General features: G+C 44.2%; 1 protein-coding gene across 11 annotated transcripts in view; it reads left to right on the top strand.

Annotated features, from left to right (window-relative positions):
- The window catches only part of LOC120913800 (DAB2 interacting protein), a 628,977-nt gene that overhangs the window by 389,720 nt on the left and 216,650 nt on the right, over positions 1-22,607 (top strand). Inside the window, exon 1 of one of the 11 annotated variants that reach the window (XM_040324029.1) lies at positions 18,204-18,447. The exons of the other annotated variants lie outside the window; for them this stretch is intronic. The gene's annotated coding sequence lies outside the window, so the exon portion shown is untranslated. Of the gene's footprint in view, positions 1-18,203; positions 18,448-22,607 lie in introns of those variants that run through there. 11 annotated transcript variants of the gene reach the window in all.

Genomic DNA, 22,607 nt, shown 5'->3' with positions numbered 1-22,607 from the left:
TAACTCCAGGAATAAAGCGATAATTCTCCCTCTCTACAAGACTCTGGTCCAGCCATCCTGTTCTGGGCACCAGTCCTCAGAAAGGATGTACTGGAAATGGAGCGAGTACAAAAAAGGGCAACAACGCTAATAAAGCGTCTGGAGGACATTAGTTATTCTCTCTGGAAAAGAGATGCTTGAGAGGGGATATGATTTCAATTTACAAATACAGTACTGATGACCACACAATAGGGATAAAGAAAATTGCAGAAGGGAGTTTAACAAGACACGTGGCCACTCATTAAAATAAGAAGAAAATAGGTTAAACCTCAAACTACGTAGAGGGTTCTTTACTGTAAGAGCGGCAAGGATGTGGAATTCCCTTCCACAGGCGGTGGTCTCAGCACGGGGCATCGATCGTTTAAAAAAACTATTAGATAAGCACCTGAATGACCGCAACATACAGGAATATACAATGTCATACTGACATATAATCACACACATAGGTTGGACTTGATGGACTTTTTTCAAGCTAGCCTACTATGTAACATCATCCCATTCCAGCCAATCAGTAGGCTGAAGACTTTCACCCGGAAAAATACTGGTAAAGCAGATGGAAGTGCCAGATATTGTAGCGCTTGGAGGTTAATGCTTACAATGTAAATCTGCAATAATGTGCTAATATGCCATGCATACCCGGACATTATGGAAAACAGCTCTTGAGGGTTCAAAATACTTTTTGTGTTATGGCAGCTTACTGCTGCTATAAGCAAAGTTCCACCCAGTCTTTGGTTCCATGAAGAGTAAGACCAGTCTGAGTCACTGGCCCTCAGAAACGTTACTCGCAGTGTCCTTGATGGCTTCCATGTCCAACGTTAGCTGCCGTTGCCAAATGCCACAGCATTGTGTTGCCATGGAAAGGGTATTGCATATCCAATGCCACCCATTTAAAAGGTCTGAGGCGTGTGGTACAGGGGTGTTAGAGATATTTTATCATGCTCAGCAGACACACCCCTAGCCTGCATTCATACCTGAGCAGTGCATACGTGTGTTTCTCGTGATTTTAAAGTGTTTTTCTGAATTACAGTGGTTTTACAGGTGCTTTTGCATGTGTATCAAGCTTCAGGGTATTTTTTCCAGGGCTGGGCAAGGGGAGGAGGCCAGTTCTATAGGAGGAGAGGAAGTCTTCAGGTGCCAAAAACTAGCCCAAAAAAATGCACAAAAATGCACAGCCTTCCCCATTGGTGTCTATGGGATAACAAAAAGCCTCAATATGCTGAAAATAGCTTGAATTAAAAAAAAAATCTTGTACATTTTGGAGTGTAAAAGAGTAGGACAACTGAGTTTAAAAATAATTTCTTACCTTTTGGATGTACACAAGGTATCCAATCCCTGTCTTTTAATGCGCCCGGGAAGAACAGATGTAGTGTCCATCCCTGCAGCCTGTTAAGGTCTATGGCAGGCTGAAATACGCTGCAGCTAGATGAGGCTGAATGCTGTGCCAAGTAGTGCAAGCATTTCTCAGCAAATTCACAATCGGAATTTCCGATGGCCTAAAATCCGATGTAATTTTTTGTCGGAATTCCGTTCAAGCTGTCTTGCATACACACTGTCAGACCAAATTCCGACCGTCCAAAACACGCTGACGTAAAACACTACGACAAGCCGAGAAAAAAATGAGGTTCAATGCTTCCAAGCATGCGTTTACTTGATTCTGAGAATGCGTGGGTTTTTTCTCTGTCGAAATTGCACACAGACGATAGGAATTTCCTACCGTTTTTCTTTTCCCTCGGAAAAAAATAAAACATGTTCTATTACTAAACACCGACGGAAAAAAGTCTAATGGGGCCCACACGATCGGAATTTCCTATATACATTTATAGAGCCATGACAGGTCCTCTTGATATTCCTTTACATGTAAAGAGTAATGACAGGTCCTCTATATACATGTATAGAGCAATGACAGGTCCTCTTTATACATGTATAGAGCCATGACGGGTCCCCTTTAGTTATCATGATATCAAATAATGAATGTGGGGGCCTTTTGGTTGGTGTGATTTTTTTTCTGGGGGGGGTGGCAGCATTTCATTCTTGGTCCCAGGCAGCACAATGTCTTGGGCCGGCATTGCATGCAATGGTATCTACCCCACTCCTTCCTGACCTGCAGTGGATTGCTTTAAGAGGATGGTAAAAGGAGGTTTTTGTATTGCGGGAGTGCACCCAAACTGTGAGCCAAGCTTTTGACTTTGATACATGGGAGAGTTTGACAGGTGGTGCCACCTAAAACTCAGCATGTTGTATTGAAATGTATGCACCACAATGCAATGCTTCATGCTGGTAGAAATGCATACCCATCTGAGTGGTACCATGTCTGCTTGTACCTAGGCTGTCTGTGGGGGGTGCAGTAAACTAACAGATCAACTAACTGCTTCCATTGCCCCCTTCCCGGTTGATGCTGATCAGTAGATGTGCAGCTGCCCACATTATGACCCATTAGTACTTGTGAGCTCCCTCTAGGTAATGCCAGCGATGCCTCAGCAGTTGATACCAATGGTCCCAGAGATGTCGCAATCGGTTGTCCTTGTGAGGTCACAGAAAGTGACCAGTGATGTCACAAAAAAGGGATACCGGTCCTTGTGAAGTCAGTTTTCTGTATGAGCCTACAATAGGGGATACCAGTGTTCCACATGAGAGGACAGGAAGTGATGGAAGCTGTTCTGACAGAAGGGAAATGGTGAGGTGTAGCAAATAACATAATAAAAATTGGGTAGCTATATCGGTCAAGTCTCCTACAAATTCCCCTTATTATTGTCAAGATGACTCTAGCCATTGGATGAAATTGCTGGGTTGGGAATGAGCATTTTAGCAACAAACTGTAGTGCCCCCCGCAGTTGCTGTAGCAGTGTTGTTGCATCTCTTGGTAGAGAATGATTGCAGTCATTTCCTGAGCTGGGAACTTACGATCGATGTTGGTTCTATTATTTACCTCATTTAGTAAGGACAGAATGGGATGAAATATGGCTGACATTTAATTTTACCTCCCCTCCGGGCAACATTCTCAATCAGCAACTCTCTACCTGCCATACAGCATCAGATATGGAAGAACATGTACAGCACAGATTTCAGTGCTATAATATCCGTGTGCTATTTACAGAAGAAAAGTCACAAACTGTAAACATTATATATTTATATATAGTAGCTCTGCCATATTCGGTGGTGTTGAAAACAGCAAGCCATTTAAATAAGTCTGCAACAAAGGAGCTTCCATTTTATTATATCCTCCACAGTCACACATTAATATTATATAACTGTCATATTCTACAGTGCTGTATAGAGTCTCTGCACCAGATGAGCTTACACTCCAAGGCGTCCCCACAGTCACACTGTATACATTTATATACAGTAGCTGTGACTCACTGTGCTGTACAGAGTGCAGGCTTTGTCCATCTGTGCCCAGCCCTGGGAATTCATTCCCACCATTGAACCTGTAAAGCTTTTCTCGTCTTCACACTCTTATACCACTGAAAGCAATTAAAAAGAAAACAATAAGGGCCAGTAGCTGGGGGTGTTGGGGGTGTCAGTGAGCGTGGCCAGTTGAGAGCGTTTTATGAAACATCTAGATCGCAGCATTTCTCACACCTGACATTGGAGTAATAAATATATATCTATATTCTTGCTCTTTCTAGCAGCTCCCGAGTGGGTTACGTCAGGCGGTGGTTGATCTTTTTGTGAAGTTCCAGCGACTCTATGGGATCTATTTAGAGAGATTGGCCACATAATTGCTTTTTGCTTTGCCGCTCTTCCTCCAGTTGGCTGCTAATTTTCACTTGTTTTTATTCTGTTTATCGAAGTGCCTGAGAAGCTGCACTGTCAGACTGCTCTGTAAAGATTACACCAATTAGATTGGTAAAACAAAAAACGTTCCAGCATCTCTGGTAGGGTTTCATCGCTGGCTTCTTTTACTAGAAATGGGTTTAGGGTAATCCATCAGCAGTACTTTTCAGTAGAAAGGGTCAAGTTCATAAACTGACAATGTTTCCTTTGAAGATATAGCAGGAATTCCCCCAAATATTTGTCAATGTGTCAAATCTGGTGGACGTGTCTCCTGACCATGATTGCAGTAACCACTAGGGCCGAAACAACTAATCAATTATGAAAATTGTTGTCAACTAGTTTCATAACCGATTAATTGGACTGCATACAGAATGCATTATTTGTTTACATATCAGGAAATACAGCAAAGCACACATACAGCTCAGTACACCATCCATACGTGTCAGAGGAGACAGTGCAGCACACATACAGCTCAGTACACCATCCATACGTGTCAGAGGAGACAGTGCAGCACACATACAGCTCAGTACACCATCCATACGTGTCAGAGGAGACAGTGCAGCACACATACAGCTCAGTACACCATCCATACGTGTCAGAGGAGACAGTGCAGCACACATACAGCTCAGTACACCATCCATACGTGTCAGAGGAGACAGTGCAGCACACATACAGCTCAGTACACCATCCATACGTGTCAGAGGAGACAGTGCAGCACACATACAGCTCAGTACACCATCCATACGTGTCAGAGGAGACAGTGCAGCACACATACAGCTCAGTACACCATCCATACGTGTCAGAGGAGACAGTGCAGCACACATACAGCTCAGTACACCATCCATACGTGTCAGAGGAGACAGTGCAGCACACATACAGCTAATTTTTTCCCCCACAAATAGATCTTTCTTTTGGTGGTATTTGATCACCAGCTTGTTTATTTTTTTGCACTTTCTGTTATAAAATGTTGTAAATAAGTACGTTTTCTCCTTCACTGACGAATACTGATGAGGCGGCACAGATGAGGTGGAACTGATGGGTACTGATGAGGAGACACTGATAGGTGGCACTGATAGGCGGCAATGATGGGCAGCATTGATGAGGTGCCAATGACAGGCATTACTGATGGGCACTGACTAGCATTTCTAATGGGCACTAAATGTCATCCTTTTTGGGCACTGATTGGCATATGATGTGGGTACAGGTGGGCATCACTGGCGGGCATTACTGATGAGTCTGCACTGATAATCAATGTGCTGATTGTCAGCACAGACCCCCCCCTCCCTGTCAGGAGAGCTGCCGATTGGCTCTCCTCTACCCGAGCCTTGTTAGTGCGAATGGAGGAAACCTGATAAACGGCACTTCCTAGTTACCACTGTGATCAGCTGTGATTGGACACAGTTGATCACGTGGTGCAGAGCCTACATCAGAGACTCTTTACCTAGCTTGGAGGTGTGGTGTGTCGGATCGACACATTGCACCACCGATTGCCACGCCCCGAGGCGAGTCACAGACGGTGTGAGTACAGGAGGATGATTGCTATGAGCTGCAGCCAATCACCATGAGGACAAGCAGCCAGAAGGTCCAATCAAAGAATACTGGCAAACAAAGCCAACTTTCCCTCTTCCAAAATGGCACCGGGCGTCGCCGTGCATCGGGTCTTTTCCTGTTTAGGAATCACGTGATGCTATGGCTCAGGGCCTCCTGGGATTGATAACAAACATCTCCCAGGAGGAATAGCAGCACTGGATGACGCGCCGAGGCTGCTGCAGCCATGGCTGGAGAAATACACAATTAACAATAGCACAGTGAGTTTAAAAAAAAAAAAAACACGCCAAATAGATTTAAGGGGGGAGTATTAAAGAGGATGCTATAAAGTTGAAAAAGAGGGTGGAGCTCCACTTTAAGAATTGGTAAGCTGCAATATAATACTTTGCCTTTTGGATTTAATAACAACTGACATTGTATACAGTTTATAAAATGCCTTTTGTGCAACGGTGCGTTTCAGCATAGCATTGCCATTGTTTGGTGCGTAGTTATAGAGTGTATTGTTGCAGCTGGTTCAGTTTGGGTTAATTTTTTTTGCACAAATTAATCTGCCATCCTCACCACCTCGAATAGAACGGAAGGGCACGTCCAGTCTTGGTCTTCTGTTAATCAAGGAGATCTTATCTGTCAGAATTTAATGGAAACACAAATGTCAGCATTTTGATTGGTGGAGGAGATTGGCAGGTTTTTCTGACGTGGCTGTTTGTTTGGGATTCAGGACATCAATCATACCCCTTTCTCACCTCCCCGGGGAAGCTGTGTATTGGCAGCTATCGCGTTGCTTGACGGCTATCTTCCAGAAATCTCTGTGAACATTTGTAATCTGAAGTAACGCTCTGCAATCTAATCATTTTGTGCTGATGGTCAAAGATGGTGTCCGCGTATACGCTACCTGCAAAATATTGAGACCTTTTTGGCATCGAATTATAGCCACAGTTCTGTGGAAGTTGCACACAATCTGAACCCCCATCTCTACCTCAGTCACTGTTAATATTCTATGTCCTGCTACTGTAGGCACCTTCAAGTTTTACCCAAAATGTCATGGGCGTGTCACATGATGTGATTATATGCTCTGTTTAGAAAAAATGGCTCTGCCAGTGAAAGGGCTAGTTTCTTAACACACATTTTAAAATGCACATTTTAGGCTTGAAGATCACTTAAAGTGGTTGTAAAGGCTGAAGGTGTTTACCTTAATGCAGGCATGTCCTAAGTCCGGCCCGCTGGCCAAATGCGGCCCCCCCTGTTGATTTAATATGGCCCCCCCTGGGGATTTGGATATATATATTGTTTGTGGCCCCCAGGGCCACAAAAGATATATACCGTATTTATCGGTGCTGCCTTGGAGGTGACGGAGGGGACAAGACGAGCGCCGTCAGATTACGTGAAGAGAATCTCCTGTTTACTCAGCAGCGTCTCTATTGGAAGTCCTGTCTCCTGGGATGCCATTGGACGACTGTTCTGTCTATCAGGAGGCGGGACTTTGTAGTAAACAAGAGATTCTCCTGTTTGTAATCTGTCGGCACTCGTCCCGCCCTGCTCCCTCTGACCTCCAAGACTGCAGATGGGCATCGATCACGCTCCACTGATGGCACATGTGAGGCTGCATTTATGGCACATGTGAGGCTGCATTTATGGCACATGTGAGGCTGCATTGGTTGCAATGGTGAGGCTGCATTGGTAGCAATGGTTAGGCTGCATTCACGGCAATGGTGAGGCTGCATTCATGGCAATGGTGAGGCTGCATTCATGGCAATGGTAAGCCTGTGCGTGTTATACGCCGATAAATACGGTATATCCAAATAACACGCCCAAGCTCATCCTTGGTCCTGAGCAGCGCTCTGGGTTTCGTTGGGGCCACATAAGAAATATATACAGTATATCCAAATAACACACCCGAGCTCATCTCTTCACCACACACAGCCACAAAGGCAGGAGAATTCTTGTTGGGCCGTGTATTAGAGCTCGGACAAACACACTTAGACCGAATTTTTATCGTTCAAAGAATGTCAGGCAAGTCGGCCCTCGAGCATGTTCACTTCATCAAATCTGGCCCTCTTTGAAAAAAGTTTGGACACCTCTGCCTTAATGCATTCTATGCATTAACCGCTACACTCACTAGTCAGATTATTGTACCAGTCTGCTTAGCTACACTCATTAGTTAGATTGTTGTAGCAGTCTGCTTAGCTACACTCACTAGTTAGATTGTTATACCAGTCTTCTCAGCTACACTCAGTAGATTGCTACATCAGAGCTCTTAGCTCCTACCAGTATAGTGCTGAGTTCCCAGCTCCACCAACCAGTTAGCTTGTTTCACCAGAGAGCAATAGAATGGAGTGTTGTTCCAGAAATCCCAGCGGTGTACTAGGTAAAGTGCTGCACCATAGTTCCCAGCTATGGGCACACTAGACCTTAGATATCTGAGTGTTGGAATTACAGGTAGGGAAAGTGTTGGAGTTAAAGGGAAGAATAGTGCTTAATAGGATTACAGGGATTAATGTGAGGGTGACTTCTGGGTAGGACCTTACTCTGCACCCTGAGACTACCTGCACAGATCTTAAGAGCTTAAATCCAGCGTAGCATTGATTTTATAGTTTTCTTCACCATTATAACAATGCAAGTTTTATTTTTTACTCTGTTCCATGCATAGACAAGTCAGACAGTGTTAAAATCTTAAGAAACAAGATGGTTGCTGACATCCGCCTGCTGAGAGATCTGGTTGCTGTGGTAACAGTAATGCCGCCGTGTCAAGGAAGAGATAATATATATTTTTAGCCACGGAAAAGATTGATGTTCCATGGAAGAGATTTCAGTGACACGCATGAATCGGGACACTGTATAAGGCAAGCTTCTGTGGTATTATTACAGAGATGAATCTTTGGCCCCTGTGTGGTGTACCCCCGTGGGGAAGGACTCTCTCCCCTCCTTTGTGGGTATGCATTTGGAGGTGATGTGCCAGTTGAAGCAGGGAAATCATCCATTGGGTTGTGTCCTCTGTGGACAGGAGGAAGAAATCTAAATAAGGTTCATATACAATAGGAACTCATTTAAAATACTTTTTGGGGGTATGTGTGATCCCTTGTGTATATAAATATCTAAAGTAATAGAAATTCAGCTGTAACTGCCTAATAATCTCGATTGAAAAGCACAAACTATCAACAAGTCACTTTCAGTTATAGGTGATGGTGACAGGATACATTGTCCCTGCAATTGAATGTTGCATGCTCAATGCAACATTACAAAACAAAACAGTCTCCCATTCACTATTTGTTGTTCCATTATTGAAAATTCAGCAGAAGGAGAGAGACTCTCTCACTTGGCTATACTTTGGATGCATAAAGATCTCAGTACTAGAGCACCTGAAATATACAAGAAGGCACTGAGTGACCTGAGCTGCCCACCTCCAACAATACAATATAATGTAGCCAATAAGTATGAGCTCTAGTAACCAGACACTTTGGATACATCAGTTGGGAGGTGCTGTGAATTCTGTGATCCAATTCTGATTGGATTTGTCTGCCTCTCTGTGCGCTTTCCCTCCCAATAAATTTCCCTATTCCTGGTGCCTCTTCACTGGGGGGTTCTGGGAAGTTTCTGCCACCATCAGATAGCACATTAGATTTGTTTTCTGTGCCAGAGGCTGCAGTCATCCTGCATTCATTTAAATTCAATTATTGAGAAGTTACAGAACGTATAGAAGTGGGTCAGTGTTTTCCCACTGCCTCCCGCCGCCCTGCGCTGCTCATCCCCGGGCTGTAGACTCTTGTCAATCGCCCATTGATTGCTTCGGGGTGTCTCTTTAGCAGGGTATTCTGGGTAAACATGGTATTGAGGCGAGCATCGCGCTCTAGAGATGTTGCCGGGGGAAACACAATCTGTCAATGTCTTATATTTGTTCTCCGTTTATAATGGGGGGAGTGCGAGGGATCTGGGCCGCAGCATTGTAGGTTTTAATGCAGATTTAAGTAGCTGCTTTACATAGAGCAATCACTGACAGGAGATTGATGGCGTACCTGGAGGATAAATCAGACACTGAACATTTACAGAACAGAGACTTGTAGACACACATTTTAACCAGCTGTACTAACCGATCATCAACTGTAATCAGGCAGTTTGTAGGGGTGAAAATATAATTTATACCGGAACATTAAAGATCATCTACAAATGGGCTCTGACAACATTTATGAACGACCATGTTACAGCCTCTGACTATAGAGACATTGGGGCAATGCAGAGGTGGTTGGGGGGGACAATACCCCATGCACAGACGGCTTTCTAACTAGAAATACTTTATAAGAAAAGTACAGAGTCACAGCTTATGTATGGCAGCCTAACAAAAGACAATAGTAGGGGTGCACCTAATGGAAATTTTGGTGCCAAAACCAATACCGAAATGAAGAATACACTAGGCCGAAAACCGAAACCGTTACCGAAAATTCCTGTTTTAAAAAAAAAATGTATTTTTATATATTTTAATGTAATTATTTTTATATAACACATTGCTAATAGTATTAGAAAAAAATTCATGGGGTGCACATCCAGCAGATATGATGCAGGAGATGGTCAGAGACTGCAAACATAGTACAGGAGATGGTCAGAGACTGAGGACATGGTACAGGAGATGTTCAGAGACTGGGGACATGATACAGGAGATGGTCAGAGACTGGGGACATGGTACAGGAGATGGTCAGAGACTGGGGACATGGTACAGGAGATGGTCAGAGACTGCAGACATAGTACAGGAGATGGTCAGAGACTATAGACATAGTACAGGAGATGGTCAGAGACTGGGGACATGGTACAGGAGATGGTCAGAGACTGCAAACATAGTACAGGAGATGGTCAGAGACTGAGGACATGGTACAGGAGATGTTCAGAGACTGGGGACATGATACAGGAGATGGTCAGAGACTGGGGACATGGTACAGGAGATGGTCAGAGACTGGGGACATGGTACAGGAGATGGTCAGAGACTGCAGACATAGTACAGGAGATGGTCAGAGACTATAGACATAGTACAGGAGATGGTCAGAGACTGGGGACATGGTACAGGAGATGGTCAGAGACTGCAGACATGGTACAGGAGATGGTCAAAGACTGCAGACATGGTACAGGAGATCAATGCAGCCTGCATGTGCCTCACCAGTGCCCATCATCTGCAGCCTGCAAGTGCCCAGCAGCCTACCAGTGCCCATCATTTGCAGCCTGCCAGTGCCTCACCAGTGCCCAGCAGCCTACCAGTGTCCAGCATATGCAGCCTGTTTGTGCCCAAAAGCCTACCAGTGCCCATCATTTGCACCCTGCCTGTGCCCACCAGCCGACCAGTGCCCAGCATATGCAGCCTGTTTGTGCCCATCATTTGCAGCCTGCCTGTGCCTCACCAGTGCCCAGCAGCCTACCAGTACCAGTCATGCATCCTGCCTGTGCCTGGATCGGCGGCGATCTCTGTGTGTCACTGGCTGTATTTGAATTGCCTGGGTCGCAGTAACAATGTCCCACCATTGGATCAGTGTGCCGTCTGTCAAAGGAGGCGAGACATTGTTACTGCGGTCTGTGCAGTTAAGCTCCGTGACACACGGAGATCGCGGCGAGGAGGGAGGGGAGGAGGAAAGAAGAGAGGACTGGGGCGCTCCAGAACAACACCTCCATAATGGGCTGCACCAGGGGCTCCATTATGTTTTTTTTTTCTTTCGCCAATGTGACGAAAACGCAATTTTCGACCAATATGTTTTGGCAACTGAAATTTCGGTGCATCCCTAGACAATAGGCCACACAGCAAAGTAACATGAATGCGAAATATATTTCTGTGTGAATCAGATACTTTACACATATACAGTAGTTGTGGATATTATTGGGAGAACCTTCACAGTTTGTTTTGTTTGGGGGGAATTTGTTATGTACAGCACAGTGTATAAAGCAGAGTCTTGTAGGGTATATAATGTCATGTGCAGCAGAAGGTATGAATAGAAACCTTTAAACAGACATGATATGGTTCACAGTATATACAGCAGAGCATTGTGGAGTAAATAATGTACAGCACAGTTTATAGAGCGCAGAACTGTGGAGTATACCCGTATCCTGTATAGCTTAGTATATAAAGCAGAACAGCCTGGAGTATATAATGCATACCACAATATATATAAAACAGAGCAGCATAAAGTATAGAATGTAAGGCACAGTGATATAGCAGAGCAGTATGGAGTTTATAATGTGCTGCATAGTATATAAGGTTAAGACACGTGGGGGGTTATTTACTAAGGTAAACCCACTTTGCATTACAAGTGCACTTGGAAGTCCAGTCGCTGTAGATCTGAGGGGGACATGCAAGGAAAATAAAAAACAGCATTTTTGCTTGCGCATGATTGGATGGTAAAATCAGCAGAACTTCCCCTAATTTCAGAGCTTGCCTTCGGATCTACAACAATCTACAGTAACTGCACTATCAAGTGCACTTGCAGTGCAAATTGGATTTGCCTTTAGTAAATAACCCCCATGGAGTATATAATGTACAGCACAGTGTATAGAGTGGAACAGTGTGGAATTTACAGTATATACATGTATAGTACAGTATGCATAGTGTAAATGCCGAGTGCCCAACCTGCGGCCCATTTGGTGCTTTCTGTGTGGCCCTTTGCAGTCCCCAGCAGTGGTACTGGGAAAATGTATTTGCAAAGGAGCTGTATAGAAATCTCTAGCAGTCGCCCAAAACTCTAATTGTCTCCTGTAGCAAGTTTCCAGTGTCCAGCAACAACTAAACATCTTTGCAGCCTCTGTTTATTATTTACAATAGTATGTGATGACTCGGGCAGTCTACTGTAGCATCACATATACTGAATATTATGCACTGACCCATTAGGAGCTGCAGTTGAGGCCCCCTATTTCCCATAAGTTGACAACCACTGCTGTATAGAGTGAATCTGCGTGGATTGTACTGAATAACATACAGCAGAAGTCCTCAAACATGCGGCCCGCGGAGGACTTTTAACCGGCCCACCCTGACAAGCAACGCCGGTTACACGGCAGGTTGTAACACATCGATCCCGCTGTGTCACGGAGATCACATTGTTAAAAGTTCTGGCGTGCTATGATAAATGTCCCGCCCTCCTCCTCCTAGACTAGCTCGTGTGATAGAGCCAGTGTTCTGTCTGTCACACAAGCTGGTCTAGGAGGAGGAGGGCGGGACATTTATCATAGCACGCCAGAACTGTTACCAACACTGTGAGCTTCGTGACACAGCGGGACCGTGACACAGCGGGACCGTGACACAGCGGGATCGTGACACAGCGCGACCGTGACAGCAGTTTGGCACAGTAAGGAGTAAGGCTGTGAGGAGCTTACGATGGTGAGGTGAGGGAGGGAGGGGGGGCTTGCGATGGTGAGGGGGGCTGATGATGATGAAATGATGATGATGTGGGGGGGGGGGCTGATGATGTAATAATGATGATGGTGGGGGGGGGGGGCTGATGATGATGAAATGATGATGTAATGATGATGATGGTAGGGGGGGGCTTGCAATGAGGGGCTGATGATGTAATGATGAATGTGGGGGGGGCTTGCAATGAGGGGCTTGCAATGGTGAGGGGGGGTTGCAATGAGGGGCTGATGATGGTGAGGGGGGCTTGCAAAGGTGAGGGGGGGGTTGCAATGAGGGGCTGATGATAATGATGATGTAATGATGATGGGGGGCTTGCAATGATCTTGATCGACTTGCAATTAATGATTGTGAGGGGGGGGGCTTGCAATGAGGGACTTGCAATGATGATGGCGAGGGGGGGTTTGCAATGAGGGGATGATGATGATGATGATGTAATGATGATGGTGAGAATATTGTTTTTGTTTTTTCACTTCAAAATAACATATTTGCAGTGTGCATAGGAAATTGTTCATAGTTTTTTTTTTATAGTCCGGCCCTCTAACGGTCTGAGGGACAGTGAACCGGCCCCCTGTTTAAAAAGTTTGAGGACCCCTGACATACAGCATAGTGTGTAATGTGAAGCTATGTGGATTATATAGTGTATAAAATACAGGAGTGTGTAGTACATAATGTACAGCACAGTATATAAAAAGTAGCTGAGAAGAGTATTCAATACATGGAACTATGACTTTCTGGGTCAGCTCCCTAATCACCAAGCAGAGCTGATGAGTGAGGGAGCTAAAGGTGGAACAGTATTAGACCCCTTTCACACTGAAGTGCTGCTAAATCTGCCGCTAAAGCGCCAGTTGTTTTTGCGGTGCTATTGTGGCGGTTTTCGGGCTCTAGAAGGTTGCTTTTTTAAAGTCCCGTGACAGAACTGCTTTGTCAACTAGGGCTCATCATTTCGTAGATGTCTTATAGGACAATTGTATGTGCCAATTGGTGGATGCCCCAACTAGAAATAAGGCTTTGCTTGAGCTACTAATGACAAACACAGAGCTGATTGCAGACGTGGCAGTAAAGGCCAATACATACGATACGAAAATCAGATGGAAAGATTTGTACGACAAGCTGTCTGCCGATTTTCAGATCGTTAGTGCGGTGCTTTCGACAGCCAATTTTTGCTTTTTCATCAGACAAAAGCTGAATGCGCAGACTATAACATTTTTGTCGGATGTGAACTCAACGTCCGATTTTCGTTTCATTAGTAAGGTTTTCGTAAGAAAAAACAACATAAGAGCACGACTACGCATGCTCAGAAATGAAAGAATACATACAAAACTATTCAACACATTACGTCACTTCTGACGTTTATTCTGTTGTATGAACATTTTCGTATTGTGAGTAGGAATAAGGGATAACTATTACTAATGTTCGGATAAAGGAACACCTGGGTAGCAGTGACCATAACATGATTTCATTTGATGTTGGCTGTAAGCAAAATTCACATACCGGAAAGATAAAAACACTTAATTTCAAGAGAGCAAATTTTCCAAGGATGAGGGCTGCTCTCCAGGACTTAGACTGGGAGAGAATATTGGTATCAATGGGCACAGAACAGAAATGGGAATTCTTCAAAAAGACTGTTTGTGAACTCACTGCAAAGTATATTCCCATGGGCAATAAGTTTAACCACTTCCGGACCGCCCACCGTCATTATACGTGATGTGTTTGAAGAGGAATACTGTTGTTATGGTAGCAGCTAGCTACCATAACCCTGGTATCCTCTTCATAAGTGGGCGGTCCTCTACAAGATAAAAGTGGTCTCTGCGGCAGATACGCCGCAAGATTACTTTTATCGGTGGCGGGTGAGGGCCGCACCACTCCCACCACTCTCCAGTGCCCTCCGCAGCTTACCGGTCCTTTCCCTTGCCAAGTCTTTACCAAGTAACTATAGACCTGTTAGTTTAACTTCTATAGTTGGGAAGATACTGGAGAGATTAATAAAAGACCACATAGAGGAGTTCTTGCTGGAAAAAATATTTTAAGCAACAGACAGCATGGATTAATGAAAGACAGAAGTTGTCAGACAAACCTTGGACAGAGGGGTGGCGATGGACGTTGTATACTTGGATTTTGCAAAAACATCAATGTTGAGGTAAGGACACAGAGAATAGAACCACCACCGGTTAGTGAGGAGGCTTACTGGAGTAAGAGGACTCAAATGGGCATATGCTCAGTAAGTCAACAAGGCTTATGGTGCAACCACTAAAATATGGGACCTCCCATGTCTGGGTTCCAGATCAAGTTGTAAGGCAATCCAGTGGGTCAAGAGATGTCGCCAAGAAGCGGTCTTCAGAAGCAGCCAACTTGTCAGACCAAATCCTCTCAAGTGTTCAAAATGGCATGACCAAAAAAGAAAATACTCCACATAGTGTGAATTCATATAAATGTAAAATTTATTAAAAGAAAATTGGAAACACTCACATTTAGAAAGTGGATCAAGCGCTTAAAATTGAAGTTTGTGGGTAGGGCAATGACATCAGCAGGGCTCATACTAACGTGTTTCGTCTAAAGAAACCTCACTTTTTACTTACTTAGCTTTATGAAGATGCTGATTTCATTTTCCAGCAGGACTTGCCACCTGCCCACACTGTCAAAAGTACCAATACCTGGTTCAGTGATCATGGTATCACTGTGCTTGATTGGCCAGCAAACTCGCCTGACCTAAACCCCATAGAGACTCTGTGGGGTATTGTCAAGAGGAAGATAAGAGACACCAGACCCAACAATGCAGATGAGCTGAAGGCCGCTATTAAAGCAACATGGGCTTTCATAACACCTCAGCAGTGCCACAGGCTGATCACCTCCATGCCACGCTGCATTGATGCAGTAATTCATGCAAAAGGACCCCCGTCCAAGTGTTGAGTGCATACAGTACATGGACATACTTTTCAGTACGCAAACATTTCTGTTTAAAAAAAAATACTTTTTTTTTTATTGGTCTTATGTACAAAAATTAAAAGAAAGAAATGCTTGAAATATATCATGTGTGTGTAATGCATCTATGTAAAATATATGTTTCTCTTTTTTTTTTTATTGAATTACTGAAATAAAGTAACTTTTTGCTGATATTAAAATTTTATGAGATGCACCTGTATATTGCTGGGGAAAAAAAAAAACACACTGCCATTACTATTTCCCCATAAGGCAACCTATCATGGGAGTGTTTTGTAGAGACTTTACAACTACTTTAAAGGACATCACAAATATGTAAAGAACTCTGTGCACTATTTGTATCTAAACTGGCCTCACCTTATCATTCAGGAAATTGCTAACTTTACTGTAAAAAATAAATAAAAAACTTGCTGTTTATTTTATCTCCAGTCAGGCATATGTAGCAAAAAATAAATAAAAAATTAAGATCAGAGTCTGAGCAATTCTCCTCAGCGTGAGCTCTATAAATAGGCTTGAATTAAGGACAAAGAAACTCTGTGGTCCCAGGTGCATCTTATACTGGTCATGGAGCTGTATGGTAAGGATGGGGCACAGATATTGCTCACCTCCCTGGATTAGATCAGCTGATTTGCAGCTCAAGAAACTTGGACAATATTGTTACTAGGTTCTAGTTGGGGTCTATTCATACTATAGTGCATGATAACATGTTTGTCTGATACAGTGACGTTTATTTTTAATGGCATGCCAGCACACCTTGCCCAGTTCATGGTAATGCACTACCATTGTTGTGCGCTACCTCACAACAAATGCTTTAGGTCAATTTTTCTGTGTGTTTCTGACACATTTAAAGAAATAGACGGCGGTATTGCAACACACCGGTGTGAATGGGCCCCTGCGATGTATAAACAATCCTGCCATTAAAGTAAATAAAAACCTTTTGTTTAGCCCAGAGTTTTTTTAACACTAGATTCACAACTATGTTATTTTTCTTGGTTGAATTTTTCATTGAAATCAATGGAAACTCCTTAAAATGCATGCCAACACACTCATCAAGATGCACATCAACAGGCATCACACATGTGCATTAGTGCGCGTTGTGACATTCAATACAAAGTCCAATGCTTAAAAATGTGTAACCACGCATTTTAATGCTTCTTAAAGTGTTTCCAGTAATTTCAATTAAAAAAAAACACATTAAAGGAAAAAAATATAGGTGCAAATAAACGGTCAGTGTAAGGGCCACTCACACTGGTTCCTTCTGATGCATATAAATTCACACACACAAAGCAACCTATTCATTGAATGCACCAAAACGGACCAAAAATAGGATGTGCATCATTTTTCCAGTGCAGCTCACCAGAACACATGGTAATGCGTTTCCAAAAATTTTGGCATGTGGTTTGGAGGTGCATTGGGTTTTCTTATTGGGGTACCATTGAAAATGAATAGCAATGCTGTAACGCATTTAACATACTGCTAATGCAATGCGCTGCACTGTATAGGTGTGAATGTGTGCGCATTAACACAATGCATTAGTGTTATTGGGCCATTGGACGGCCGTGACCTAACAGCTCTGCGGTCGGTTTAAAATCATTATTATTTTTATTATTTCAGGAATATACACAGCACTTTACATACTGTACATTCACATCTGTCCCTGCCATTAAGGAGCTTACAATCTAAGGTCCCTAACTCACATGATACACCTACTAGGAGTGTCCGGGGACAGGGTACTCACCGGAAACCCATACCTCCCAACTTTTTGAGATGGGAATGAGGGACACCTATCAGCAAAAGTATGCAGGCATAGGCCACACCCCCTTAAAGGAGAATTGTACAAAAAACAAGATTGGTTAAACCCACAAGTGCTTTTTTTTACCACTACTATTCCTTTATATTGGCTTTTGGAATTTACAAATGCAGTAATTTAGAAATTAGATGAAAGGTTTAGTGCTGGAAAACATTTTTTGATAGATAAAAAGTGCATTTTATATACATCTATTTAGATCAGACCAAAATGAGGAGGAAAGAGGGACAGAGGGACATTGTTCTGAATTGAGGGACAGTCCCTAGAAATCAGGGACAGTTGGGCGCTATGGAAACCCACAGACGTTGGGGGTAGAACATGCAAACTCCATGCAGGTAGTATGGTTAGAATTTGAACCAAGGACACCAGTGCTTCAAGGCAGAAGAGCTAAGTTACATTTTCAGTATTCCTCTGTACCTTGTTTACTGCCAGGAGTCAGAGAGATGTAATGTGCTCCCTCCCAGGACAGCTCTAGAAGTGGGGGGTGGAAGATTTAGCTGTGTACATGGCCTGAGTTGACAGTTGACACTCAATGGTTTTGCTCTGTTACTGCCCCTTACAAATGAGGAGGGGCCCATGTGCTGGTAATGTGGGGCCCCAGAATAAAGTCATCCTGGTGAATGCAGCACCTGATCCACTCTACTGGACAAAGAGCAATGTGCAGGATGGGGAGGAATCTGCCAGAGCCCATCCCAGATCCCTGAGGGGGGGGGGGGGGGATAGTGTGCTGTGAGATGTAGAGGGCAGCACTCCACCCGCACTCTGGGATACACAGATACATTGTAACACTGACTTCACCCTGATACAATCAGCTACAATGTAACAGCAGCATATCCAGCTGCACACTGCTCTACACTGGGAGGAGACACTGGGGGATGTGAGCTCAGTTCCCAGGCTGGAGACACACACAATATGCTACTGCTGCTGCTGATCTGCTACACTGGATCTGAACCCCTGGAGGGGGAGTGGGGTAAGTGTAGGGGGGCTCTGATGTATGGGGGAGATCAGATACTGAAAATGTATTGATTGTACAACACCAGAATAGTCTGAGCTGTGCATGGCTCATTGTTCTGTGTGTACCATTGTCTGGATTGTGTGCTGGCTGTGCACTGTGTACTCTGGAACACACAGAATGTCAGCTGGGTGTTAGCTCTGTATAATGCAGATATTGTGTCTATTATTATTATCGCCTGTCCTCTATGTGCTCTCATATACTGACTGTGTATTGTGGACCGTGTACTGTACAGTATAATATACGATATACATTGTGTTGATGGTATATAGTGTATACAGTGAGCTGGCTCTGGGGTCAGCAAAGTTAGTGCAGCAGCTGTGGATGGTTACGCTCATAGCTGACATGTCTTTGTGGCTCTCGTTAACCCCTTACTATCCCTACTGCAGAAGCTTAGGGTCGGGGTGGTGTATATGGTATAAGAGCAGCCAGTGACTCTGCGTCACCCTCTGTATATGGAGAAGATGCTAAGCTGTGTTCTGTATATGGAAGGATGGCACAAAGATGGTTTTGAGCTGTGCTCTGTATATGGGGGGATGGTGCTGGGCTGGGCTCTGTATATGGAGGCATGGTGCTGAGCTGGGCTCTTTATATGGATGGATGGCATAGAGATGGTGCTGGGCTGTTCTCTGTATATGGATGGATGGCATAGAGATGGTGCTGGGATATGCTCTTTATATGGATGGATGGCATAGAGATGGTGCTGGGCTGGGCTCTGTATATTGGGGGGGGGCATAGATGGTGCTGGACTGTGATCTGTATATCGGGGGATGGTGCCGGGCTGTTCCCTATATATCAGGGATGGATGGCAAAGAGATGTTGCTGGGCTGGGCACTGTATATAGGGGATGGCATAGAGATGGTGCTGGGCTGTTCTCTGAATAGGGAGGGATGGCATAGTGGGTACTGGATTGTGTTCTGTATGTTGAGGGGTGGCACAGAGATGGTGCTGGGCTGTACTCTGTATATGGGGGGATGGCACATGGATGGTGCTGGGTTGTGCTCTGAATATAGAGGGATGGCATAGAGATGGTGCTGGGCTGAGCTCTGTATATAGAGAGGATGGCCCACAGATGGTGCTGAGTATAGTTCTGTGTAATGAGTGATGGTGCTGGACTTTGGTCTGTATATGGGGGATGGTAAAGAGATGGTGCCAGGCTGTTCTCTGTATATGGATGGATGGCACAGAGATAGTACTGGGCTGTGTGCTGTATATAGGGGATGGCACAGAGATGGTGCTGGGATGTGTACTGTATATAGGGGGATGGCACAGAGATGGTGCTGGGATGTGTACTGTATATAGGGGATGGCACAGAGATGGTGCTGGGATGTGTACTGTATATAGGAGGGTGGCACAGAGATGGTGCTGGGCTATGCACTGTATATAGGGGGATGGCACAGAGATGGTGCTAAGCTGTGCACTGTGTATAGGGGGTGGCACAAAGATGGTGCTGGGCTCTGCACTGTATATAGGGGGATGGCACAGAGATGGTGCTGGGCTGTGCACTGTATATAGGGGGATGGCACAGAAATGGTGCTGGGCTGTGCACTGTATATAGGGGTGGCACAGAGATGGTGCTGGGCTCTGCACTGTATATAGGGGTGGCACAGAGATGTTGCTGGGCTGTGCACTGTATATAGGGGTGGCACAGAGATGGTGCTGTGCACTGTATGTAGGGGTGGCACATAGATGGTACCGGGCTGTGCTCTGTATATGGAGGGACGGCACAGAGATGATGCCAGGCTGTCCTCATCATATGGAGGAATGTCTGTATATGTTTGTTGTAGTGATCACATTCAGTGTTACTATTGTAGTGGTATTTTGCTGTTTCATTCTATACTATTGTTTAATATAAGTGTGGCACAAGCGATTATTACTTTTTGAAGTCGAGTATCATATGGTTCTACAGAACAGGCCTCAGTGCTTACCAGACTTGTACATTTAGTCTATTCAACCAACAGGAGGCCTGGCTTAGCCAGTTATTGATATCACATGCAGAACACAGGTGATCGGAAATTCCTGAACCTGGCTTATCATGTTGAAGGTTAATCATTAGACTGGGCAGGGTTGTATGAATATAACGCATATAGGGAGGTGTGCAAAGGGGCCCACAGGAGGAATACCAGTGTTGGAGCCTCTATACAGACAATTACCATTGTGATGTTTGAAGTCACTTCCATGACCATATGTATTCCTTTTTTTTCTGGTCCTCATTTGGTATGTCTAGTGGTGATTTAGGGCCTAGCAGATGGACCCGATGACACAATGAAAGGACATTTTTCTTATATACGGACAGATGGACATGCACAATTGGATGACTGGCCATTGTGCTTTTAGTGAAACAGGAGGAAAGTGGAGATTCTACACACAGACCAATTAAACTGGGATTGATTTTTTTTTTCAAGGGCAGAGTGGACAGTGAACGCAAACATCTTATTGGCTGTTACTTTCCCTCCTTGATAATTCAGTCTTCTCAGATAGTGTTAAGCTGGATACACACTATACAACATTTGTTGTTTGACTTCCTTTAGCTCTACTATGTAGTGCAAGGCCTGCCTGATTGCATACCATTTGAAAGTGTTTAGGTCTGACCTCATATTATATGGTTTTGGTAAATCTAAAGAAAATTGTATAGTGTGTATCCAGTTTCATACTAACAGGGTACTGCATGAGTTGAGTGCTGCTGTTCCAGCTTTTTATCCTAACATCTCAGTAGCCAATAGCAGTGGGCACAAGAGTGTCTGGTTGTAACTGGAATTTCTGTATCTTTTAAGGCTTCCAAGCCATGAAGGAACATTTATGGGGCTGCCATCCTGGAAAGGTGGATAGTTTCTCGGGGTCATTGGAGTAAACATAGAAACAATTATTTATCAGCATGACAGGCATACACCCAGTAACATATAGATATAATATATTTATATTTACATTGCTGTCATGTTATCCCTGGCACGATGGTCTCCCCCTGTACTGTGTCTGTCCTGCAGACTTTTTCTCATTGGTTTCCTCCCATCCAAAGCAGCAGATGGCTTTTCTTGCTGGCCATAAAATCGTTTCCTGTTTCCTCTGAAATACTTTTGTGGCCCCTTAATGTACAAGCATTATCAATACTAGACGCTGTGGAAGATGACAGGAAAAATATTCGTACAGCAACTCTTTGCATTCATACCAGGATTGTATTGCATTGATCACTTAACACCAAGCCCACCCTCAACTGATATATCCATCATGAATGGATGCTGGAAGGTTAGATTGTTTACTTCTCTCAAAGTCTCTTTTGGCAATACTGTCTCATTCCAGCTGGAAGTCTACTCTTCTTGCTGCATTGTTTTCCTTTGCTTTACCCTAACATTATTCCCGTCCTCTGCTTCACCTTGTATCATCCCACCTCTATGCTTTAGCTTCACTCTAGTATAATACATGCTTCTTGATTGCACTCCTCCATTCTATCACTAATGCCTCGTACACACGATCGGTTTTGCCGGCGGTCAAATGTTCCTACGGGAAAACCGAGAACCTGCTTGGTTGCTTTTCCCTGTGTACACACGCCTGGTTTTCCCGACAGGAAAACTGCCATGACAGCTTTGGTCGGGAAAACTGTCTGTGTTTATTCTCCACTGCAGTGTTTCCCATAGGAAAACTGCTATGGAGCATACACATGGCCGGTTTTCCCGACCAAAAGCAAACATGGCAGTTTTCCCGTCAGGAATACCGATCGTGTGTATGAGGCATTACTGTTCAATAATTTGTACTGGGCAATTCTACAAGGTCCGCAGAGAAGAGACGTAGTTCTGTCCACTGGTGGATCGTGCTGGGGCACAAATAGCTGGACGTTAGCCTGGGCTGACAGTGCATGTGTTTGGGACCATGTACTTGGCAGCAGAGTTTCAATCTGACTGTGACAGGTTCTCTTTTTGCAGACAAATACATTTCCTCCATAAGTGAGATAATCTTGTGGACGAGAGATGTAATCTTTATTTGTCCGTTGTCTTTGTCAACCCTATCGATATGATCCCTTTCAGTAGTGTCTTCCACTGCTTATGACAAATAGAAAAAGTGATTTTCAATAATCCTCTTGAGCTCTGTAACTGTGGTCATGACAACTCTCTGTGCTCAAGTAT

The sequence above is a fragment of the Rana temporaria genome, chromosome 9 (genome assembly GCF_905171775.1).
Source record: "Rana temporaria chromosome 9, aRanTem1.1, whole genome shotgun sequence".
Classification (NCBI taxonomy): domain Eukaryota; kingdom Metazoa; phylum Chordata; class Amphibia; order Anura; family Ranidae; genus Rana; species Rana temporaria.
Note: the sequence above shows the minus strand (reverse complement) of the source record. Positions and strands in the feature narration are given on the sequence as shown.